This window comes from Helianthus annuus, chromosome 6 (assembly GCF_002127325.2).
Source record: "Helianthus annuus cultivar XRQ/B chromosome 6, HanXRQr2.0-SUNRISE, whole genome shotgun sequence".
Classification (NCBI taxonomy): Eukaryota; Viridiplantae; Streptophyta; class Magnoliopsida; order Asterales; family Asteraceae; genus Helianthus; species Helianthus annuus.
The window spans coordinates 17,041,688-17,068,435 of NC_035438.2; the positions used below are offsets into that span (position 1 = coordinate 17,041,688).

The window sequence follows — 26,748 nt, forward strand, 5'->3', positions numbered from 1 at the left end:
GTGGCCCGTCCACATGGGTTGGCAAAGGGTGTCCATTGTTTCTGCGGTCATAGCATGCAGGAAAATAAAAGGCGGCAGGATCACAATGGCTTCATCCCCCAAACAGAGGATCCCTCCACCATTTGTAATCCTACCTATTGTCTGAAGGATCCTGGATCCTTAAGCCTAAAACTATTGTTCAAATTACAGACCATAATTGTTTAAAAAAAAAACATCAACAACCACTCAACAAAAAAATTGGGCTCCGGCTATGTCTAGAAGTTTCCTTCATTGCCCAATCCTGCAGCTCAATCCTTCACTGCACCATCACCACCAGCTCCACTTGCCTCTCCAGCATGATCCTTGCCAGCCTCTCCACCCTCAAGCATCGGGATCTCCTCAGCCTCTTCATCATCATCAAGCTCTGCCAGCCTCGCCTTCCAACCCTCTACATCCCATGTGCTTTTGTCGAAGGCAGGATCCTGAGCCTCCATAGCCATCTGCAGCTGGATCTTATACATGGTTATTGCAGCAGAGACCTTGGCTTCCTGGGTGATCTCATGCTTCTCATAATCAAAATTGATCAGCATTTTGGAAGCATCATCCTTGGTGGCCCGGAGCTCCTTCTCAAGATCAACAATCTTAAGATCCTTCAGCACACCCATTTGCTGGAGGTCAGCGATTTGGCGGTCTTGATCCTCGACGTGGCCAACATAAGTCTCTATCTCAGCAAATTTCTGCAAGGAAAACAAGGCATAACATCAGAAACAAGTGACCCTCAAAACTGTCAGGATAACAAACAGGGGCAGTGATCCTTACCTCATTGAAGTAATCCAGGAACTGTTGGCGGAGCAGGGGCAGACCTTGTAAATCCTCAGAGGCCTTTCTCTTCTTTCCTTTACCCCTGATAGGTGCTTTAGGGGCTGAAGCAGTTGGGCTAGCAGCAGGAGTCTTCTTCCTTGAGGATTTGACATTTGTAAGATCATCAATGCCAAACTTTGAAGCAGACTTAGAGGATTTCCCAGCACCTACACAACCAAAATAAGATAAGTATTCTAATTAAACTTGAAAATCCTACATACTTTTCAAATGAGGATACTTACTTGACATTGTGACAAAGGCAGAGGATACTTCTTGAGAATCCTGGATGGCAACCTGAAAAGTTCTTGTCTCCGGATCAAGCTTCCTAAAGGCCAAGAGTCTCTCTTTTGCAGCAGGAGTCAGCCTAAGATGAGCAACGGATATAGCTGCACAATAAACAAGAAAATGTTAGTGATCCTTATCTTAAGGAACAAGTTCTATGGTGATCCTTCCATGATCCTCTATCCTACCATGGGTAGCCCACTCCTTGGGCAAATCCTTCCCATTAGGGATGGAATCTCTCCTAACAAAAAAGAATCGTTGCTTCCAGTTCGTGTCATTTTTGGTCACTTTGAAAACAGGGTGATCCTCTCCAGCTTTTCGCTTGAACAAATATCGGTGGGATCCAAAAGTTGTAAGATCATACATCTCACCCAACTCCGCCATACCTAGGTCAATCCCCTCTTGCTCAATGATCCTTTCAAGGGTGTATAACACCCTCCAGATCATCGGCATAGCCTGGATATAGCAGATGCCGGTAAGGGAGAAAAAAGATTGGGTGAATTGAGGAAAAGGATACGAATATCCTATCAAGAAAGGAGTGACCGGGAAAGCTACCCAAGTCTCAGAAATAAAATCACTCAAAGCGGTAGGACTAAAAGACTTGAAAAGGGTTTTCGCCGGGAAACAACGACGGATTTTATCGACTTGAGGATCGGTGAAGCAACATCTCTCGGAGGGGGAATCTTTGATGATCCCTTGACCCTTTAAGGGGCTGTTCTTCTTAGGATCCTTGCAAGGGGAGTTCCGGAGCAACATCTTTTACAGAAGAATAGAAGAAGAAGAAAAACAGAGCAAGAGAGAAGAAGATGAAAAGGAGAATACCTGGTTGATCTTCTGAATACGGTTATAAAGGGAGTTGCTTTGAATTTAAATGCATTCGATCCTATCCCTATTTCTATTTATAATCATGATTGTGCAGGGCTGTCACCTCCATGACGTCAGATCGCAATGGATAGTTCCACCTTAACGGCTATATATCCGTTGAGTTAGTTATAGATAAGATTCAGCAAAATATAACTCGTTTATATTACATAAATACTCCTTATATTTTGGGGGCAATTGTTAGGGCTGGATTTTTATGACCTATGATCCTTACATGTGATCCTAACATGTGATCCTAACAAGTGATCCTTGTTTCTTTGGCAGATAGTGATCCTTAGAGGAGCTCCAGGATCAGGATCACGGATCATTCCAAGGATCCTCTTACTAACGACTGTTCTCTTTGGACTTAATATTATCTTGCAGGAATTACGAGTTGGATCCGGTCTTAGCAACGTAAACAAGGAATCTGTCACGCTAATCTCGCACATGCATAATCAAAGATGGACGTTATGACAAATATGGAAACTCAGCACAATTCAAGGGCGATTATTTAGGCTAAATTTACTTCTATTTCTAAAGGGGTAACGAGCTAGTAGTTAGGTGATTTGCCTAAAATAGAACCACACACACTTGTATAAATGGTACTCTTGAACATTCGCAAGAGGACACACATTTCTCACACGCTTTAGCATACGATACTATAGTGATCCTTGTACCTAGCTCGTTACCATCCGAAGTTGTAACCATTATTTGTTATATTGAAGTTTGGTGATCGGTAGTTTCCATCACCCGAGGTTTTTTATGCCGGAGATCATTCATTGATCAAGGGCTTTTTCCTCGTATAAATCCTTGTGTCACTTGTACATTTTACATTTGAGTGATCCTTCACTTTGTTCATCATACCAAGCATCATTCCCCGTTTACATAAAGTTTGGTTGCATTATCTTTAAGTGATTTTTTGACCAAAACAGTTTGGCGCCCACCGTGGGGCAATTGGTGCTTCATTCATAAGAAAGTTTTTCTGTTGGTGATCACTCCGGAAGTGTTGCATGGCTTCATCGTTGAAGAATACTTCCACAGCGATGTCTGCAGTCAATTCATCTAATGGCATTCCACCTTTGCCTCCACCACCAGCTGGATCTCAGAAAAAGGCTGAGAAGAGACCAACTCCTATCTCCTCTAAACCATCATCTTCTGCTCTAACTTCTTCTGTTCCCAGTACTAGTGATATATTTACTTTGATTTTGCAGATGAGGGATCGTATGCAGCAGCAGGATCAAACTAATGACAGGATCCTCAAGGAAATCGGAGATCTCAAAAGGCAAAAGAACACGGCAGAGGATCATTCCCCACTAATGCCCAAATCTTTGAATTTTGATACTCCGATGATTACTTCTCAGCCATCAGAGGCCCCAGACATTCAACATATGGGTGGATTAAGAGGAATGCATTTCGGACCAGCAGTAGTGACTCAGGCATCAGGATCATATTTCCAACCGGCAGAATCCTATACTCAGCATATGGGATCCTTCATGAACTCAGGATCCTCCTTCGTTCCAGGATCATCCCAGGTTCAAGGATCCTCCTTCGTTCCAGGATTATCCCAGGTTCAAGGATCCTCCTTAGTTCCAGGATCATCCCATGTTCAGGGATCCCTCCAGATACCAGGATCCTTGAAGAATTTGCAAACAGGAAGTCCAGATGTCCATCAAGGAGATTTTATTCCGATGCAGACCATTGCTTCCACTGGTCCATCCATCATCCACAATCCCAGCAATATGGATTCACATCCAATGTTCCTAACTTGAACCCGATAGGAGGTAACACTTTTAATAATTCTCTTACCACTAACCATGGATTCATACAGGATACAGGTATCAATCATGCTATGGCCAGAGAACTACAAAAACTGAAGGATATGATATCAAGTGTTCCAGGGGTAGTCAAACCTATCCCGGAGATTGCAGATGGAAGCCATAAGGTATCTCGTTTTGCACCACCAATTTGTGATGCTGAGATACGCAAAAGATTCCATATCCCTACTATGAAGCTGTATGATGGTACAACGGATCCTGAGGAACACATAGCACAATACAGGGAGAGGATGGAGATCAATCCTATTCCAGAAAGGTTAAAGGAAGCATGCCTGTGCAAGGGATTTGGATCCACTCTTACTGGATCAGCTCTTAAATGGCTGCTAAGTCTTCCCCCTTACTCTATTACTTCGTTTGCTAATTTAGTTAACTTATTCAATAATCAATTTTCTTGTAGCAGAAAATTTGAACGATTGACTAGTGATTTATATAGGATAACTCAGGGTCATAATGAATCATTAAGGGATTATATAACCAAATTTAGTAAAGAATCCTTGGACATTCCTAACTTGGATGTGGCCACAGCTGTTGAGGCCTTCAAGATGGGATTGATTAAGGATTCATTGTTCTATGATGATCTTGTTATGACACCATGCAGGAACCTAGACGAAGTAAGAACTCGGGCACTCAGGTTCATCCGGTTAGAGGATGACAAGAGGATCCAGGAGAGACAAGTAGGATCCTCAAAACAAGAAAAGCAAGGATCCTCTTTCAAAAGCAACAAATTCAAATCCTACAATAGAACTGACAACCAGAACGTGCATGCTGTTGACCAAGAAGAGGATGATGAGGATTATCCTCCGATTTCTGAATATTGCTTTTCCGTTGATAATCATGAACTGATCCTTGCAATGCAGAATCTAGGGGAAAAAGCCAGATGGCCCAGAAAAAATGACAAACCAGCCGGAACTAAAGACAAATCAAAGTGGTGTGCATACCACGAGGATTTTGGGCATTTAACCGAAGAATGCATCGCACTAAGAAAGGAAATTGGATATCTGCTAAGCAAGGGGCACCTAAAAGAGTTGTTGGGAAGAAAAAAGCAAAGGACTCAGGATCCTGAAAGGATCCCTGAGAAAGCTCCAGCTCCTCCGGCAAATGCACAAGTGATCAACTTTATTTCTGGAGGATCAGACATCTGTGGTACATCCTTCTCAGCAGCTAAAAGGCATGCAAAGGAAGATAAAATGGATAACAGAGAAAGACCTATTCGAACATCAAGTGTCTCGGAAGGAAAAATCATAACCTTTGATGAGGATGATAGAATTAACATCCAGGATCCTCATCATGATAGTTTAGTTATTACTCTCTTTATTTCTAACCACTTTGTCCGCATGATCCTTATTGACGGAGGAAGCTCAGTAAACATTATCCAGCTTGATGTTCTGAAGAAAATGGGTAGTCCTGAATCAGATATCACACCAAGATCTTCCGTGCTTGTAGGATTTAGTGGCGAAACTAAGAAAACCCTGGGGGACATCAAACTCCCAATCTATGTGGAAGGATTACATAATTATCAGAAATTTTGTGTTATTGACTGTTTGTCTTGTTGTAATGTTATCCTTGGCAGGCCCTGGATACACGATATGAAGGCAGTCCCATCCACCTACCATCAATGTGTGAAGCTCCCTAGCCCTTGGGGAATAATCAAGATCGATAGTGATCAGCAGGAGGCTAAGGATTGTTACACCTCATCAGCAGAGGATCACTCCCCTTTGATGCCGTGGTCGCTGAATTTCGACACTCCGGTCATAACTTCCCAGAACTTTGCAGCTCCACATGTCCAATATCAGGGTGGATCAACAGGAATACGTTCTGGATCATCGGCAATGTCTCAGATTCAAGGATCCTCGCAGGTTCAAGGATCCTCTCAGGTTCAAGGATCCTCGCAGGTTCAAGGATCCTCGCAGGTTCAAGGATCCTCTCAGGTTCAAGGATCCTCGCAGGTTCAAGGATCCTCTCAGGCTCAAGGATCCTCTCAGGCTCAAGGATCCTCGCAGGCTCAAGGTTCCTCCTTCCAGAGTTTAGGTGACAAGGTTAGGTGGCCAAGGAAGAATGACAAACCGTCTGCCACCGAAGACGAATCGAAATGGTGTGCTTACCATGGGTATTCTGGTCATCTCATAGATGAGTACATAGCATTTAGGAAGGAGATAGGTTATCTTTAGAGCAAAGGATACTTGAAGGAATTGCTTGGAAGGAAAAGGTCAAGGATCAAGTATCCTGAGAAAATTCCTGAAAAAGCTCCTCCTCCACCATCCGATGCTTGAATCATCCATTTCATCTCCGGAGGTTCTCAGCCAGCTAAGAGACGTGCAAAGGAAACAAAGATGGAGAATGGGGGCAAACCTGTTCGGACATCCATCCTTACCCAGAAGAAAGTGATATCATATGATGAGGATAACTGTGCGGACATTCAGGATCCTCATCACGACGGTGTAGTTATTACATTATTTATATCTAACCATTTTGTTCGCAGGATTCTCATTGATGGGAAAAGCTCAGTGAGCATAATCCAGTTGGATGTCCTCGATAGAATGGACATCCTTGAATCCGATATTGTCCAAAGATCATCTATCCTTGGAGAGACAAAGATTACATTGGGGGACACCAAACTTCCTATCTACATAGAGGGAGTAAATTATGTTAAAAAAAATTCTATGTTATTGATTGCTTATCTTGCTGTAACGTTATCTTTGGCAGGCCATGGATACACGATATGAAGGCAATCCCTCTCAACATATCATCAATGTGTCAAGGTCCCAACTCTATGAGATATGGTGAAGATAGAAAGTGATCAGCAGGAGGCAAAAAACTATTACACTTCTTCAAAGAAGCCAGCCTCCAAGGAGCAAGACATCATGGAGGCAAGAGAGCAAGACGTCAAGGATATTATGTTGAACTCAGAGGATCCTGAATCCAAAATTTTTATAGGATCTGGATCCTAGACAGTATTTTGCAGGATTTAGTATCCTTCTTGGAAAGAAGAAAATCTACCTTCGCTTGGAAACATGAAGATATGACAGGTATATCTAAGGATATTATCACTCATAAACTTGGAATTGACAGGACATTCAAACCAATCCACCAAAAAAGGAGAAAGTTTGCACTTGAAAGGAATGCCATTATCCAAGAAGAGGTAGACAAATTGCTCAAAGACAAGTTTGAGTGGACTGATAGGCATGAAGCTGCACTTAACGTTCTTAAGGATCATCTATCCTCAGCACCAGCCCTGATGAAACCAGAAAATGGAGAATCGTTATCCTTATACTTAGCTATTTCAGCTAAAGTAGTGAGTGTGATCCTAGTTAAGGATCATGAAGGCTCTCAACTTCCGGTATACTATGTAAGTAAAATTCTACTTGATGCTGAGGCCATGTATTCTCATTTGAAGAAATTAATTCTTGATTTAATTATGGCTTCTGCTAAACGTGGACATTATTTTGAGACTCACACCATTATTGTGAAAACTAACATTTCTATCAAGAATGTTCTCAGGAAAACTGAAATAGCAGGTAGAATGGCAAAATGGATAGTCGAGCTTAATGCATATGACATTAAGTATGAACCTAGGACCGTCATCAAGTCCGAAGCTTTAGCTGACTTTGTGGCTGATTTCAGTAGTGATCTACAAAGGGAAGCTGAATTAGAAGTTCAACAACTTGAGAAGTCCAGGGATCCTTGGACACTCTTCATTGATGGAGCTTCAAATGTTAAAGGAACTGGACAAAGCACACTACTAAAATCGCCACAGGGGGACATTATACCCCAATCTATTGCATGTGAATTCCAAACCACTAATCATGAGGCAGAGTATGAGACCTTGATAGCAGGTTTGCAATTAGCTAATAATATGAGGATCAGGTATCTTCAAGTATATGTAGATTCTCTATCAATTACTAATCATTATAATAGTTCTTACACTGTCAAATGTGAAAAGCTAATCAAGTACTTAGAAATAGTCAGGAAACTGGGAGATTCTTTTGCTTTTTCAGTCTACCACAGTGTTAGGGCTGGATTTTTATTATAGGTGATCCTTACACGTGATCCTAACCAATGATCCTTGTTTCTTTGGCAGACAGTGATCCTCAGCAGGACTTCAGGATCGGGATCATGGGACATTATAGGATCCTCATACTAACGATCATCTTCGCTTAATGCAATGTTATTTTTGCAGGAATATCTAGCAGGATACGCTCTAAGCATCATGATCAAGGGACGCGTCTTCACAATTATGGCAAGAGCTTAATCGGAGATAGACGTTGCACAGGATATGGAAACATGGCTTGATTTATGGGCGGCAATTTAGGCTAGATTGTCTTTTATTTCTAAAGGGGTAATGAGCTGATAATTAGTCCTTTTACCTAAAATAGGTCACCTACACTTGTATAAATACCACTCTCCATCATTTGGAAGAGGAGACACGACATACAACGCAACTCTCACACACTTAGACACTCGAAACAATAGTGATCCTTGTACTCAGCTCATTATCATCCGAAGTTGTAACTATATTTTTCTTATATTGAAGTTGGTGATCGGTAGTTGCCATCACCCGAGGTTTTTTATGCCGGAGATCATACATTGATCAAGGGCTTTTTCCTCGTATAAATCATTGTGTCTTTGCATCTTTATCACAGAAGTGATCCTTTACTTTCATAATTAACCAAGCATCATACCCCGTTTACATAAAGTTTGGTTACATTATCCTTGTGTGATTTTTGACCAAAACAGTTTGGCGCCCACCGTGGGGCAATTGGTGCTTCATTCATAAGAAAATCTTTTGTTCGAAATCACTTCGAAGAGTTACATGGCTTCATCATTGAAAAACATGTCCACGACAATGTCTGCAGTCACCTCGTCCCAGAGCATTCTGCCTCCACCACCGGCAGGATCCCAGAAGAATGCTGAGAAGAGACAAACTCCTACCACTTCTAAAACTCCATCTCCTGCTGCTATGAATTCTTATATTCCCAGTACTAGTGATGTATTTACTTTGATTTTGCAGATGAAGGATCGTATGCAGCGGCAGGATGAAACTAATGAAAGGATCCTCAGGGAAATTGGAGATCTCAAAAGACAGAAGAAAACGGCAGAGGATCATTCTCCATTAATGCCCAAATCCTTGAGCTTTGATACTCCAATGATTACTTCTCAGCCATCAGGAATTCCAGACGTGCAAATCATGGGAGAATCAAGAGGATTGCACCACGGATCGACAGCAATGACTCAGGCATTAGGCTCACACTTCCAGCCGGCAGGATCCTACCCCCAGCATTTGGGATCCTTCATGAATCTGGGAGCCTATCCGGGAGCACAGCAGTTTCAAGGATCCTACTTTGTTCCAGGATCATTCCAGGGCCAAGGATCCTCCTTTGTTCCAGGATCATCCCAGGTTCAAGGATCCTCCTTCGTTCCAGGATCATCCCAGACACCAGGATCCTTCCAGATGCCAGGATCCCTAAAAAGTTTGCAAACAGGAAGTCTAGATGTCCATCAAGGGGACTTCATTCCAATGCAGACCATTGCTTCCACTGGTCCCTCCGTTGTTCCAGAATCCCAGCAATATGGGTTCCCTAACTTGAACCCAATGGGAGGTAACACTTTAAATAATTATCCTACCCCTAACCATGGATTCATGCAGGATACAGGTACCAATCATGCTATGGCCAGGGAGTTGCAGAAGCTAAAAGATATGATCTCAAGTGTTCCAGGGGTAGTCAAGCCTATCCCAGAGATTGCAGATGGAAGCCATAAGGTATCTCGCTTTGCACCACCAATTTGTGATGCAGAGGTACCCAAAAGGTTCCATATCCCTACTATGAAGCTGTATGATGGTACAACGGATCCTGAGGAGCACATAGCACAATACAGGGAGAGGATGGAGATCAATCCAATCCCGGAAAAGTTAAAGGAAGCATGCCTATGTAAAGGATTTGGATCCACTCTTACTGGATCAGCTCTTAAATGGCTGCTAAGTCTTCCCCCTTACTCTATTACTTCATTTGCTAATTTAGTTAATTTATTCAATAACCAATTCTCTTGTAGCAGAAAATTTGAAAAATTAACTAGTGATTTGTACAGGATAACTCAAAATCATAATGAATCATTAAGGGATTATATAACTAAATTTAGTAAAGAATCCTTGGACATTCCCAACTTGGATATGGCTACGGCTGTTGAAGCCTTCAAAATGGGACTGCTTAAGGATTCATTATTCTATGATGATCTTGTTATGACACCATGCAGGAATCTAGATGAAGTAAGAACTCGAGCACTCAGGTTCATCCGGCTAGAGGATGACAAGAGGATCCAAGAGAGACAAGTAGGATCCTCAAAACAGGAGAAGCAAGGATCCTCCTTCAAGAACAACAAATTCAAATCCTACCATAGAAATGAGAACAAGAATGTGCATGCTGTTGACCAAGAAGAGGACGATGAAGATTATCCTCCAATCTCAGAATATTGTTTTTCCGTTGATAATCATGAACTGATCCTTGCAATGCAGAATCTAGGTGAAAAAGCTAGATGGCCCAGGAAGAATGATAAACCATCCGGGACTAAAGACAAGTCAAAATGGTGTGCATACCATGAGGATTTCGGGCATCTAACTGAAGATTGCATAGCCTTAAGAAAAGAAATTGGATACCTGCTAAGCAAGGGGCATCTAAAAGAATTGTTGGGAAGAAAAAAGCAAAGGACTCAGGATCCTGAAAGGATCCCTGAAAAGGCTCCAGCACCTCCGGCAAATGCACAAGTGATCAACTTTATTTCCGGAGGATCAGACATCTGTGGTACATCCTTCTCGGCGGCCAAAAGGCATGCAAAGGAGTCAAAAATGGATAATGGAGAAAGACCTATTAGGACATCAAGTGTCTCAGAGGGGAAGAGGATATCGTTTGATGAGGAGGATCGCATTAACATTCAGGATCCTCATCATGATAGTTTGGTTATTACTCTCTTTATCTCTAACCATTTTGTCCGCAGGATCCTTATCGATGGAGGAAGCTCAGTGAACATTATCCAGCTTGATGTTCTGAAGAAAATGGGTATTCCAGAATCAGACATCACACCAAGATCCTCCGTGCTTGTAGGATTCAGTGGAGAAACGAAGAAAACTCTGGGGGACATCAAACTCCCAATCTACGTGGAAGGATTACATAATTATCAAAAATTTTGTGTTATTGACTGTTTATCTTGTTGCAATGTAATCCTTGGCAGGCCCTGGATACATGATATGAAAGCAGTCCCATCCACCTATCATCAATGTGTGAAACTCCCTAGCCCATGGGGAATAATCAAGATCGACAGTGATCAGCAGGAGGCTAAGGATTGTTATACATCATCCATGAAGCCAACCTCGAAGCCAAGGGAGCAATAGCAATTACAGTATCCTCCGAGGAATGTCTTGGAGGCAAGGGAACAAGATGTGGATGAAATCCTCTTGGATCCTAGTGATCCTGAATCAAAAATCTATATCGGATCAGGGATCCTTGGCAGGATGAAAGAAGACTTAATATCCTTCCTCAAAAGAAGAAAATCTACCTTTGCTTGGAAACATGAAGATATGACAGGTATATCTAAGGATATTATTACTCACAGACTTGGCATTGACAGGTCTATCAAACCAATCCATCAAAAAAGGAGGAAGTTTGCACCAGAAAGGAATGCCATTATCCAAGAAGAAGTAGAGAGACTACTTCGAGCAGGTATGATCAGAGAGGTAAAGTATCCAAAATGGTTAGCCAATGTGGTCGTTGTCCAAAAGAAAAACGGAAAGTGGAGGGTATGTGTCGATTTCACTGATATGAATAAGGCATGTCCCAAGGATCCTTTCCCATTACCCCACATTGACTCCATGGTGGATGCAACAGCGGGGCATGAACTGTTGACCTTTATGGATGCATCATCTGGATTCCAACAAATTCAGATGGAACCATCTGACCAAGAGGATACAGCCTTTATGACCCCAACAGGTTTGTATTGTTATATTGCCATGCCTTTTGGATTAAGAAATGCAGGTGCAACATATCAAAGGCTGGTGAATATGATGTTCAAAGATCAAATTGGACAAACTATGGAAGTATACATAGATGATATGGTAGTCAAATCAAAGAAAGCTGAGGATCACCTAAGGGATTTGGAGGAAGCATTTGATATCCTTGATAATTATAACATGAAGCTTAATCCTTCAAAATGCCACTTTGGTGTTAAGGCAGGTAAATTCCTAGGATATATGGTAACTCAGAGAGGCATTGAAGCAAGTCCGGAGCAAATTAAAGCACTAGTAAACATCAAGTCCCCTGCCAATGCTAAGGATGTGCAAAGGCTAACAGGCAGGATAGCAGCTCTGAACAGGTTCATATCAAAATCCTCAGAAAAATGTAAAGAATTTTACGATATCCTAAGGAAGAACAAGAAGTTTGAATGGACTGAGAAACATGAGAATGCTTTACAAGCCCTTAAAGAATATATGTCCTCAGCACCAGCATTATCAAAGCCCGAAAAAGGAGATGTGTTATCCTTATATTTGGCGGTATCCTCAACCGCTGTAAGTGCTGTCCTTGTTAAGGGTCACGAAGGTACACAATATCCTATCTACTATGTAAGTAAGAGTTTACTTGATGCCGAATCCAGGTACTCACACCTCGAAAAACTTATTCTTGCATTAATCATGGCATCAACTAAGCTAAGGCATTATTTTGAAACCCATACTATTGTTGTTAGAACTAACTTTCCAATTAAGAATGTCCTCAGGAAACCAGAGATGTCAGGAAGAATGGCTAAGTGGGCAGTAAAGCTTAGTGCCCATGATATAAGATATGAGCCAAGAACAACCATTAAATCCCAAGCACTAGCTGACTTTGTGGCTGATTTCAGTAGTGATCTACAAAAAGAAGTAGAATTGGAGGTCCAACAGCTGGATGAGACCAAGGATCCTTGGATACTACACACTGATGGATCCTCAAATGTCAAGGGCACAGGGCTCGGGATACTACTAAAATCGCCACAGGGGGACATAATACCCCACTCCATAGCCTGTGAGTTCCAAGCAACTAACAATGAGGCCGAATATGAAGCCTTAATTGCTGGCTTACAAATTGCTAAGGATATGGGGGTAAAATATCTTAAAGTATATGTAGACTCATTATTGATCACCAATCACTTTAATGGATCCTATGCTGTTAAAGGTGAAAAACTAACCAAATATTTAGAGATAGTCAAAGAATTGGCACTCTCTTTTGTTTCTTTCAGCTTAACACAGGTACCAAGGGAGGATAACACGGAAGTTGATGCATTGGCCAACTTAGGATCATCCTTAAAGATTCCAGAAGATATAAGTATCCCTATCATCCATATCCTGGCTCCTGCCATTGAAAATCAGGTGGCCATGGAAATAGAAGAGGATACTGCAGTGGTCCCTAGTGAAGAAACTCAATCTTATTCAGGATCATGGATCTCACCAATTATGAGATACTTGCAATACGGAGAGATTCCGATGGGAGAAAATCCTAAAGCTTTCAGGATTAAGGTATCTCAATTCACAATCTTAAATAATGCATTGTATAAACGATCTCTTGCAGGACCATATTTAAGATGTATCGAGGATCCTGAAATTGAAGAAGTGTTGAGAGACTTCCATGAAGGAGATTGTGGAAACCACACTGGGGGCAGGGCATTATTCTCAAGGATCCTTAGAACAGGATACTACTGGTCAACCATGAAAAGGGATGCTGTAGAATATGCTAGGAAATGTGATCCTTGTCAAAGACACAGCAATATCCTTCATCAACCAGCTGAATTGCTACACCCCATTCCATCCTCTTGGCCATTCATGAGATGGGGAATGGACATAGTTGGCAAGCTCCCTAAAGCACCTGGTGGAAAAGTATTTATGCTTGCCATGACTGACTACTTCTCTAAGTGGATAGAGGCTGAAGCCTTTGCTCAAGTCAGAGAAAAAGAAGTTATATCCTTTATCAAAAGAAACATTATAACTAGATTTGGCATTCCCTCTGAAATTGTATGTGATAATGGTTCCCAATTCATTGGAAGCAGAACCACTAGCTTTTGTGACAGTTGGGGAATTAAGATGATAACTTCAACACCAGTTCATCCACAAGCCAATGGTCAAGCAGAATCATCCAACAAGATCATCATCAACAATCTGAAAAAGAAGCTAGGATCCAAGAAGGGGAAATGGGCAGAGGAGTTACCTTATGTGCTATGGGCTGATAGGACAACTCCCAAGAATGCCACTGGTCAAACACCTTTCTCTTTAGTATTTGGGGCAGAAGCAGTGATCCCAACCGAGATGGTGGTCCCAACTGCTAGAACAAGTGCTCGTGATCCTAAAGAGAATGTTGCAATCCTAGCTCAGGATTTGGATACTATTGAGGAAATCAGGGATCTGGCTAGGATAAGGATGGCAAGCTACCAACAAAGAATGGCTGGTGCTTATAACAAGAATGTCAGGATAAGGAAGTTCCAAGTCGGAGATATGGTGTTGAGAAAAGCATTTCAAAATACTATCAATCCTGCTGACGGGAAGTTAGCACCAAAATGGGAAGGTCCCTACTTGATTGAAGCTGAAGCAGGAAAGGGGGCATACAGGTTGCTAACCATGGAAGGAAATTTGTTACCAAGAGCCTGGAATGCTGTTCACTTGAAGAAATATTTCATGTGAACATGATCCTTCAAGCATGTGATCCTTACATTGAAGTATCCTTGGAGGATCCCGGCGATATCAGTGATCCTTACTCTGGTAATATGCTTATCCTAAAACTATTACATTCTCTTACTTTTTACCTAAGGATAAGGATCTTGTATCCTTCATCCTCTACTCACAAACCATTCGAGTTATGATAGTTCAGGTATCTTCAGCATATCGTCAAAGATCTTCAAAAGCACCGCAGATCCTTGGGTCCAACCCCAGTTATCCTTGGGATTATCCCCAGTTTCCGCCAGCAGCGCACGATGATCCTGATATAGTTCACGTCTTTGGGACCAGTACCCACTTCCGGGGCTGACAACCTCATCGTACTGGCTATATTTAGGATCCTACGTATAATGGTAGACGTACCATACATCCGTTCCTAAGGTTTCTAACGTTTTCACGTTAGCTAAGGTTTTGACATTTTCATGTCACAAAGTTTGGATAGTCGCCAGTAAGGGCCATACTCCAGTTTACATACGATCCTTTGGGCTCGTCCCCAGTTATCCTTTGGGCTTGTCCCCAGTTATCCTTTGGGCTTGTCCCCAGTGATCCTCCGGGATCATTCTCAGTTATCCTTTGGGCATGTCCCCAGTTACTAATTTATTTTTTACATTGGCTTAGTCCCAAGTTATGTTTCATTTTTTAGGATTGTCAAAGTTAAAACACATAAGGATCCTTAATCCTTATTATCCATCAAAATCTTATCTACGATTACCTTGATTGAAGGTTAGGATCCTAACTTGGATCCTCAGGTATGATCCTTGTCTATTTTTATTATACTCGTTATCCTAACCAACCCTTACACTTTGACAACCGAACCTATGATCCTTGAACTAAAGTACTTTGAAAATTTTCAATGTCAGGATATTTGATCTAGGATCATATCCTAAATTTATTAAACATATTTTCAACTCTTGTTACTTTAACAAATATACTACAAAAACAATTGAGAAATAAGAAGATAATTAAAGGATAACAACACGAGATAAGCCAGAAAGTTTAAGATTTTATTTATTAACGAAAGGATTAACCCTTCAAAAGTTGTCAAAATTGCCAACCCACATTTCTACCAGCAAAACGTGGCCCGTCCACATGGGTTGGCAAAGGGTGCCCATTGTCTATGCGGTCTTAGCATTGTGCAGGAAATTAAAAGCGGCAGGATCACAAAGGCTTCATCCCCCAAACAGAGGATCCCTCCACCTTTTGCAATCCTACCTATTGTTCAAAGGATCCAGGATCCTTAACCCTAAAAACTATTGTTCAAAGATTACAGACCATAAATTGTTCACAAACCATCAACAACCACAAAAAACCACTACCAATCCTAAAAAATTGGGCTCCGGCCTAGTCTCGAAATATCCATCATCGCCCAATCCAGCAGCTCACACCTTTGCTGCTCCATCACCACCAGCTTCTCCACCCTGATCCTTCTCAGCATCACCACCTTCCAGCATGGGGATCTCCTCTGCTTCGTCCTCATCCTCCAGCTCTGCCAATCTTGCCTTCCAACCCTCCACGTCCCATGAGCTCTTGTCAAAGGCAGGATCCTGAGCCTCCGCAGCCATTTGTAGTTGAATCTTGTACATAGCAGTTGCGGCAGAGACCTTGGCATCCTGGATGATCTCCTGCTTCTCGCCATCCATATCAATTAGCCTTTGAGCAGCCTCATCCTTTGTAGCCCGGAGTTCCTTCTCAAGATCGGCTATCTTGAGATCCTTTAACACGCCCATTTGTTGGAGGTCGGCGATTTGGCTCTCCTGATCCTCGACATGGCCAAGGTAGGTCTCAATCTCGGCAAGTTTCTGCAAAAGAGAAAAAAGGTAAGTTCAGGATCAGGTGATCCTCAAAAAAGCAGGATATACAGGCAGGATATACAAGCAGGACATTAGAGAAGGATAACCAACAGGGGCAATGATCCTTACCTCATTGACATAGTCAAGGAACTGTTGGCGGATCAGGGGAAATCCTTGGAGATCCTCAGAAGTCTTCCTCTTCTTCCCCTTACCTCTAACAGGTGCTTTAGGAGCCGAAGCAGAGGGACTGGCAACAGAAGCCTTCTTTCGTGAAGACTTGACGTTGGCAAGTTCATTTATCCCAAACTTGGAGGCAGACTTGGCAGATTTGGCAGACTTCCCAACACCTACACAAACAAAACAAGATAAGTCCCCTTACTAATTAAACAATCTTACATATAACCTACTTTTTTATAAGGATACTTACTTGACATAGTGGCAGATGCAGAGGATACTTCTTGTGAATCTTGGACGATGACTTGGAAACTTCTGACCTCAGGATTAAGCTTTTTAAAAGCTAAAACTCTTTCTCTTGCAGCAGGGGTTAACTTGAGATGAGCAATGGAGATAACTGCACAATAAACAAAAAACAAGACATTAGTGACCCTCATCATAAGAAACAAGTTTGATGGTGATCCTTCCAGGATCCTCTATCCTACCATGGGTGGCCCACTCCTTGGGCAGATTATTCCCATCAGGAAGGGAATCCCTTCTCACAAAGAAGAAACGACGCTTCCAGTTTGTGTCATTTTTGGTAACTTTCAAAACAGGGTGATCCTCCCCAGCTTTCCGTTTTAGCAGATATCGACAAGAACCGAACGTGGTAAGATCATAAAGTGCGGCCAACTCTGCCATCCCCAAATCAATTCCCTTCTGCTCGATGATCCTCTCGAAGGTATACAGGACCCTCCAGATCATCGGCATAGCTTGGATATAAGATATGCCGGTTAAAGAAAAGAAGGATTGGGTGAAGGCTGGAAAAGGATACGAATACCCTATGGTGAACGGAGTAGCAGGAAAGGCCACCCAGACGTCTGAAACAAAGTCGCTCAAAGCAGTAGGTGTGAAGGATTTGAAAACAGCATTCGCCGGAAAGCAATGACGAATCCTGTCTACATGAGCATCAGTAAAGCAACATCGCTCCGTAGGGGAATCCTTGATAATCCCCTGGCCTTTTAGGGGACTATCCTTCTTGGAATCCTTGTGTGGAGAATTCCGGAGCAACATGTTTGTGACGGAACAGAAACAGAGACGGAGCAAAAAACAGAGCAAAGAGAATATAGAAAGGAAAGAGAGAAGAGGAGAATACCTGATCAATCTTCGGTGGAGAATATAAAGGGAGTATATCCTGAATTTAAATACAAACTGATCCTCACCCTATCTCCTATTTATAATCATGATCTGCAGGGATTGTCACATCTATGACGTAATGATCGCAACGGCTAGTCCATGTGTAACGGCTAGTTATTCGGAGTCGCCCGTTGGAGATAAGATCGAAACAAAATATAACTCGTCAATTTACAATAAACTCCTTATATTTTGGGGGCAATTGTTAGGGCTGGATTTTTATTATAGGTGATCCTTACACGTGATCCTAACCAATGATCCTTGTTTCTTTGGCAGACAGTGATCCTCAGCAGGACTTCAGGATCGGGATCATGGGACATTATAGGATCCTCATACTAACGATCATCTTCGCTTAATGCAATGTTATTTTTGCAGGAATATCTAGCAGGATACGCTCTAAGCATGATGATCAAGGGACGCGTCTTCACAATTATGGCAAGAGCTTAATCGGAGATAGACGTTGCACAGGATATGGAAACATGGCTTGATTTATGGGCGGCAATTTAGGCTAGATTGTCTTTTATTTCTAAAGGGGTAATGAGCTGATAATTAGTCCTTTTACCTAAAATAGGTCACCTACACTTGTATAAATACCACTCTCCATCATTTGGAAGAGGAGACACGACATACAACGCAACTCTCACACACTTAGACACTCGAAACAATAGTGATCCTTGTACTCAGCTCATTATCATCCGAAGTTGTAACTATATTTTTCTTATATTGAAGTTGGTGATCGGTAGTTGCCATCACCCGAGGTTTTTTATGCCGGAGATCATACATTGATCAAGGGCTTTTTCCTCGTATAAATCATTGTGTCTTTGCATCTTTATCACAGAAGTGATCCTTTACTTTCATAATTAACCAAGCATCATACCCCGTTTACATAAAGTTTGGTTACATTATCCTTGTGTGATTTTTGACCAAAACACACAGGTACCCAGGGAAGAAAATAACTAACCTTGGATCATTCCTAAAGATGCTAGAAGATGTGAAAAATACTCATTACCCATGTTTTAACTCCTGCAATTGAGGATCACATAGCCATGGAGATAGTGAAGGATTCTGCAATCATTCCTGGTGATCCTGCACAGTCGAATTCAGGATCCTGGATTCCTCCAATCCTAAGATATATACAACATGGAGAGATCTCTACAAGACAAAATCCTAAAGCTTTCAAAGTCAAGGAGACTGTGGAAACCACACTGGGGGCAAAGCACTATTCTCAAGGATCCTTAAAACAGGATACTATTGGCCTACCATGAAGACGTATGCTGTGGAATACACAAAGAAGTGTGATGCTTGTCAAAGACACAGTAATATTCTACATCAACCAACATAACATCTGCATCCTAAGAAGAAGCTTTCGCTCAAAGACAAAAAAAAGGAAATCGCCAGTTATCAACAAAGAATGGTTGGAGGTACAACAAGAATGTCAGGATTAGAAGGTTTCAAGTTGGTCATTTTGTGCTAAGAAAAGCATTCCAGAACACTACAAATCCTTCTGATGGCGAGCTAGCACCAAAGTGGGAAGACTCCTATCTAATTGAAGCTGAATCAGGAAAGGGGGCATATCATTTGATAACAATGGATGGTGATCTCCTACCAAGAGCTTGGAATGCTGTTCATTTCAAAAAATACTTTAAGTAAGAAGGATCAGGGATCCTCAGCGATACCGGTATTCTGATCCAGGATCCTCAAAGGATATATGATTCTACATTTGGTAACACATTACTTTCATTTTCATTTTCATTCATTTTATACTTATTACTTATCATAAGTTAAAGATGTTAATCAGTTAACATCTATTTTCACAAAGTTTAAGCTTTTGCAGACTTGTTATCATTTTACAGAAGATCAAAGTGGTTGGCCAACCCTCCAAAGTTTTGGGCTTGTCCCCAGTTTGGGCTTGTCCCCAGTTTCGCCTGTAGCGCACGATGATCCTGGTATAGTTCACGTCTTTGGGACCAGTACCCACTTTCGGGGCTGACAACCTCATCGTACTGGCTATACCTAGGATCCTACGTATAATGGTAGACGTACCATACATCCGTTCCTAAGGTTTCTAACGTTTTCACGTTAGCTAAGGTTTTGGCATTTTCATGTCACTAAGATTGGATAGTCGCCAGTAAGGGCAATACTCCAGTTTACATACGATCCTTGGGCTTGTCCCCAGTCATCCTTTGGGCTTGTCCCCAGTTATCCTTCGGGCTTGTCCCCAGTGATCCTATGGGCTCGTCCCCAGTTATCCTTTGGGCTTGTCCCCAGTTACTAACTTATCTTTTATATTGGCTTAGTCCCAAGTTATATTCCATTTTTTCAGGTTTTCGAAGTTAAACAATTAAGGATCCTTAATCCTTATTATTCATTAAAATTTTTACTTATGGTTATCCTGATTAAAGGTTAGAATCCTAACTTGGATCCTCAGGTATGATCCTTAACTATTTTTAATTTCATTATTCATTTGAATAACCCTTAGACCTTGACAACTGAACCTATGATCCTTAAAATAAACTACCTTGAAAATTTTCGATTATAGGATATTTGATCCAGGATCATATCCTAAACTTCTTAAACATAATTTGCTTAACTTTTCTTGCTCAAATAAATACATTTCTAAACAAGCGGAAAATAAGAGGATAAGCAAAGGATAACAACACGAGATAAGCCAAAAAGATTAGAGTTATTTTATTAACAAAGGATTTTAAACCCTTCAAAGTTGTCAAAATTGCCAACCCACGTTTCTACCAGCAAAACGTGGCCCATCCACATGGGTTGGCAAAGGGTGTCCATTGTTTGTGCGGTCATAGCATGCAGGTAAATAAAAGCGGCAGGATCACAAAGGCTTCATCCCCCAAACAGAGGATCCCTCCACCGTTTGCAATCCTACCTATTGTCTGAAGGATCCTGGATCCTTAATCCTAAAACTATTGTTCAAGTAACAGACCATCAAATTGTTCGAAACAAACTACCATCAAACAAAAAAAATTGGGCTCCGGCTATGTCTAGAAGTTTCCTTCATCGCCCAATTCTGCAGCTCAAACCTTCGCTGCACCATCACCACCAGCTCCACTTGCTTCCCCCTGATCCTTGCCAGCATCACCACCTTCAAGCATTGGGATCTCCTCAGCTTCATCATCATCCTCCAACTCTGCCAGCCTTGCCTTCCAGCCCTCCACGTCCCATGTGCTTTTGTCGAAGGCAGGATCCTGAGCCTCCGCAGCCATCTGCAACTGGATCTTGTACATGGTTATCGCAGCAGAGACCTTGGCATCCTGGGTGATATCATGCTTCTCATAATCGAAGTTGATCACCATTTTGGCAGCTTCATCCTTGGTAGCCCGAAGCCCCTTTTCAAGATCAGCAATCTTGAGATCCTTCAGCACACCCATCTATTGGAGGTCAGCGATTTGGCGGTCTTGATCCTCAACGTGGCCAATATAAGTTTCTATTTCAGCAAATTTCTGCAAAAAGGGAAAAGGGTAAGCCCATGACCAGGTGATCCTCAAACAAGCAGGATATTCAAGCAGGATATTCAAACAGGATATACAAGCAGGGGCAATGATCCTTACCTCATTGACGTAATCAAGAAACTGTTGGCGGAGCAGGGGAAATCCTTGGAGACCCTCAGCATCAGAGGTTTTCCTCTTCTTTCCTCCCTTTCCTCTCACATGTGCCTTGGGGACAGAGGTACTCGGGCTGGCAGGATTCTTCCTCCTTGAAGGTTTGACGTTGGACAAATCTTCAACGCCAAATTTTGAAGCAGACTTAGCAGATTTTCCAGCGCCTATACAACCAAAATAAGATAAGTATTCTAACTGAATTTGAAATCCTACACAGAATTACTTTTTAAATCAGGATACTTACTTGACATTGTGACAGAGGCAGAGGATACTTCTTGAGAATCCTGGGTGGCAGCCTGGAAAGTTCTTATCTCCGGATCAAGCTTCTTGAAGGCCAAGAGTCTCTCTTTTGCAGCAGGAGTCAACTTCAGATGTGAAACGGAGATAGCTGCACGACAAGAAAACAACAGAATATCAGTGATCCTTCTATCAAGGAATATGTTCTATGATGATCCTTCCAGGATCCTCTATCCTACCATGGGTAGCCCACTCCTTGGGCAAATCCTTCCCGTTAGGGATGGTATCTCTCCTAACAAAAAAGAATCGCCGCTTCCAATTAGTATCATTCTTGGTAACCTTGAAGATTGGATGCTCCTCCCCGGGTCTACGTTTGAACAGATAACGATGGGAACCAAAGGTGGTCAGATCGTATAGCTCACCCAACTCGGCCATACCTAAGTCAATCCCCTCTTGCTCGATGATCCTTTCAAGGGTAAACAAAACCCTCCAAATCATTGGCATGGCCTGGACGTAAGATATGCCGGTCAAGGAGAAGAATGCTTGAGTAAAGGCTGGAAAGGGATACGTATAACCTATGGAAAACGGGATCACAGGAAAGGCAACCCATGAATCGGAGGTGTGGTCACTCAGGGCAGAGGGATCATAAGCTTTGAACACCGTATTTGCAGGAAAACAACACCGAATCCTATCAATCTGAAGATCAGCAAAGATACAGCGTTCTTTAGCAGAGTTTGTGATGATCCCTTGGCTCTTAAAGGGGCTTTCTTTCTGTTGATCCTTGGCAGGAGAATTCCGGAGCAACATACTTGTTTTGGCCAAAAATCACACAAGGATAATGTAACCAAACTTTATGTAAACGGGGTATGATGCTTGGTTAATTATAAAAGTAAAGGATCACTTTCGTGATAGAGATACGAAGACACAATGATTTATACGAGGAAAAAGCCCTTGATCAATGTATGATCTCCGGCATAAAAAACCTCGGGTGATGGCAACTACCAATCACCAACTTCAATATAAGAAAAATATGATTACAACTTCGGACAATAATGAGCTGAGTACAAGGATCACTATTGTTTTGAGTGTCTAAGTGTGTGAGAGTTTCGATGTATGTCGTGTGTGTTCTTCCGAATGAGGAAGAGTGGTATTTATACAAGTGTAGGTGACCTATTTTAGGTAAGAAAACTAATATTCAGCTCATTACCCCTTTAGAAATAGAAGACAATCTAGCCTAAATTGCCGCCCATAAATCAAGCCAAGTTTCCATATCCTGTGCAACGTCTATCTCCGATTAAGCTCTTGCCATAATTGTGAAGACGCGTCCCTTGATCATGATGCTTAGAGCGTATCCTGCTAGATGTTCCTGCAAGATAACATTGTATTAAACGAAGGTAACCGTTAGCATGAGGATCCTGTAATGGTCCATGATCCTGATCCTGAAGTCTTCCTGAGGATTACTGTCTGCCAAAGAAACAAGGATCATTGGTTAGGATCACGTGTAAGGATCATGTCTAATAAAAATCCAGCCCTAACAATTGCCCCCAAAATATAAGGAGTTTATTGTAAATAAACAAGTTATATTTTGCTCTGATCTTATCTGCAACGAATGACTAGAATAACTAGCCGTTAATCTCGAACTAGCCGTTGCAACCCTTACGTCATAGATGTGACAATCCCTGCAAATCATGATTATAAATAGGAGATAGGGCTGGGATCACTCTGCATTTAAATTCGAGATAACTTCCCTTTATAATCTCTACCGAAGATCAATCAGGTATTCTCTTTTCTTTTTCATTCTTCCTTCTCTTGCTCTGTTTTTCTGCTCCCCTGTTTTTATTCTACTGTGAGAATGTTGCTCCGAAACTCTCCCCATAAGGATCACGAGAAGAACAGTCCTCTGAAAAGCCAAGGGATCATTAAGGACTCTCCTACGGAGAGATGTTGTTTCACCGATGCTCATGTAGATAGGATTCGTCATTGCTTTCCGGCGGATGCTGTTTTCAAATCCTTCACATCTACTGCTTTGAGTGACTTTGTTTCAGACACCTGGGTGATCTTTCCTGCAACTCCGTTTACCATAGGATATTCGTATCCTTTTCCGGCCTTCACCCAATCTTTCTTTTCTTTGACCGGCATATCTTATATCCAAGCTATGCCGATGATCTGGAGGGTCTTGTATACCTTCGAGAGGATCATCGAGCAGGAGGGGATTGATTTAGGGATGGCAGAGCTGGCCGCGCTTTATGATCTTACCACATTTGGTTCTCATCGATATTTGTTGAAACGGAAGGCCGGGGAGGATCACCCTGTTTTGAAAGTTACCAAAAATGACACAAACTGGAAGCGTCGCTTCTTCTTTGTGAGAAGGGATTCCCTCCCTGATGGGAATGATCTGCCCAAGGAGTGGGCCACCCATGGTAGGATAGAGGATCACTACAACAAAAATGGCTTTTTAGGACCTTTTTAGTGGGACGCTTGTAAAAGAGGGTCCTAAAAAACTATTTAATAGGACTAATGAACTTTTAGGGTCCTTTTATAATATACTCTACTAAACCGGTGTCCTAAAAAAACTATTTAATAGGATGGATGTTTTTTGGGGTCCTAGTATCATATAACTTAATAGGACACATAAAATATAGATCCTAATAAAGTAATTTATAAGACATTTAATTGTTAGTGTCCTATTATGTGGTACTGTATAAGGACGGTTGATCATCTGGGGTCCTATTATAACATAACTTAATAAGACACATTGTAGTTAAGTCATAAATGTTTAGTGTTATAGGACCCTTTCTAGTCGAAGTCATATTAGAACTTAACTTAATAGGACACTTGACACTTGGGTCTTATAACTTTAAACTTTAAAGGACGCTTAATCATTATGGTGTTATCACTACTAGAAATTTGGTCTAATGCAACTTTTTAGAAGCAACCCTTCTCAAATGAGTTGCATTTGACTCTAATGCAACATATTTGAACATAAAGGTTGTGTTTGAAGATCTAATGCAACCTTTTTCGTAAAAAGTTGCAAAAAATAATTGCATTTGCAACCCTTTTTATAAAAAGGTTACGAACTTTACTAAAAAATTGTAACTTTTTTAAGAGGTTGCAAATTTTATTGAAACTTGCACCTTTTGTTAGATAGGTTGCATTGAGAAAAATTAAATGTAACTTTAATTTGAAAAGGCTGCCTTTTCCTTTGTTTTTCTAGCTGTTGAGTTGGGTTCAGTCTTGGTTCCAGTTCATCTTATCTCCCACGTGAATAAATGTAAGTTTTATAAAATATATTCATGTATGTTGGTATAAAGTTTACAAGTTCCCAGGACCAATCGGACCGAGAAGAACGATGATCACGCTTATACGTAAAATCACCGCAAACATCACACCACTTCATTATGAATCGTAAAAAACAGAATCGAAAATTATAACTAACCGAACACAAGTAACAGGAACTTGAACTTGCTTAACAGGAATCTTGCATTCCACTGTACGGTTACAACTGAGAAAGTGAGAATTTCAGACCCTTAAATACTTGATGAAGGGATGCGTGTGAATGGTGGTGTCGATCAACAGAGGGATGTGTCTATCCCTGATAACCGTTTGTGCGGTTATTGAAAACACGCACCCTTTTCAGTCAAGCCCAACTAAACATATCTTCTGGACTTTAACTAGTGACCCATAATTAGGGCTGTCCAAACTGCTCGGCGCTCGAAGATCGTTCGACGATCGTTGGAAAAAGCTCGGAAATCTGCTCGTTCGATTCCTTACTCGGTTAAAACCGAGCCGAGCAGCTCGGTTCGGTTTAAAAACGAACCGAGCACGAGCATAGATATGATAAAAAATCTTAACAGCTCAGGTTTTGATAAAAAATCAGGTTTAGAACACACCCAAAAATCTAAATGCTAAATCACTCAAACCGAAAACAAATCAGCAGAATAAGTACTGCATTTGGAACAAGAATTAAATAAGCCACAATGCTAGGGGTGTACAAGTGGAAGACTTCAAAGCATCCTCTAAGTTTTGCCTTCTGTTTTTAAACCATACACTTTTATTTAGTAGATTTATTATTAATGTTATAGTAATTATCAGATAAATATCTAAAATCCTTTAAAAATAGAACAATATCCAAGTTAAAAACTTCTCCCTCCTACCTCAAAACACCATACCGAAGATTAATACAAATCAGTAAATCACAATAAACAATCTGTAAAATTATATGAATCAACTTTCTTAATAGATTTAACCTGTTGAATGTGTATGGTATCTTATTGAATATTACACTTAAAAGCCAGGAAAAGAAAAGCACTTGTAGAAGAATCGCCAAAAAGAGTCCCCTGTGGATAAAATAAGCAGCAAAAAAAGTTGTTATTCCTTGAACAGATTTTAGACTATGATTGAAATACATACAAGACCACTAAATAGAAATAAAAATGACAAAGAGCGGGACGAAGAATTGAGTAGGGTGGCAATTATACGTAAAGATGGAAACGACCATTCACTTTTACCTTTTGATTGGGGTGGTCGGAGGAGGGGTCCATTCGGATGGGAATCGATTAATCAAGGGAGAGCAGAAATTGGATGAGCGGGTAAAGTTTTAATAATTGGAGTTTTGGGCGAAAATTGAATTTTGAGGGCAATTTTGTGTTGTATTTACGATTGGAGGGAAGCAGGGAATTGGTGACCCGGGAAACGAAAAAAAAGTATTTTTTTTTTTAGTTTTTGAAATATAATAAATATTAAGACTAGTGGTTAAGAAAAATAATGCTCCCACCATGGGGCATTATCTGATACGTGGCAGTTCAGTTAGTATGGGGCGTTATTGCAAAAGTGGCGTAGTGGGAATACTGCCCAATAATCCCTTTTAGGCGTTTTTTTATAAAAAAAAAAAGCAAGCTAGTTTCTCATTGGCCAATCAAACCCAGTCAACCCATCACAATCTCTATTAGGCGTGGTTTTAAAAACGCCAAGCCAGACTGCCCTATAACGCCCTATGTAATGGGGAGGGGGCGTTTTTTTGGATTTTTTTCAAAAATAATGCCCCACTACGGGTGGTCTAAGATTCAAAGTGGTAAAAAAAGTTGTTAAGGACGTAAAGAGTAAACTGCCATTTTGGTCCCTGTGGTTTCGACACTTTTGTCATTTTAGTCTAAATATCAAACTTTTTAAATCTGGGTCTATGTGGTTTCATTTTTATTGCCATTTTAGTCCAA

At 41.3% G+C, this 26,748-nt stretch overlaps 1 long non-coding RNA gene across 2 annotated transcripts; it reads right to left on the reverse strand.

The window, feature by feature from the left end:
* Positions 1-16,859: 16,859 nt before the first annotated feature.
* On the reverse strand, positions 16,860-26,145 carry LOC110863796. Of its 2 annotated transcripts, XR_004860191.1 has the most exons (3): positions 26,044-26,145; positions 25,783-25,872; positions 16,860-16,899 (listed from the first exon to the last, which is right to left on the reverse strand). It is a non-coding gene; the product is annotated as an uncharacterized LOC110863796 (long non-coding RNA). The 2 variants fall into 2 exon arrangements; XR_002549372.2 differs by lacking the exon at positions 16,860-16,899 and having other exon boundaries at positions 25,667-25,872.
* Between the last annotated feature and the right edge of the window lie 603 nt (positions 26,146-26,748).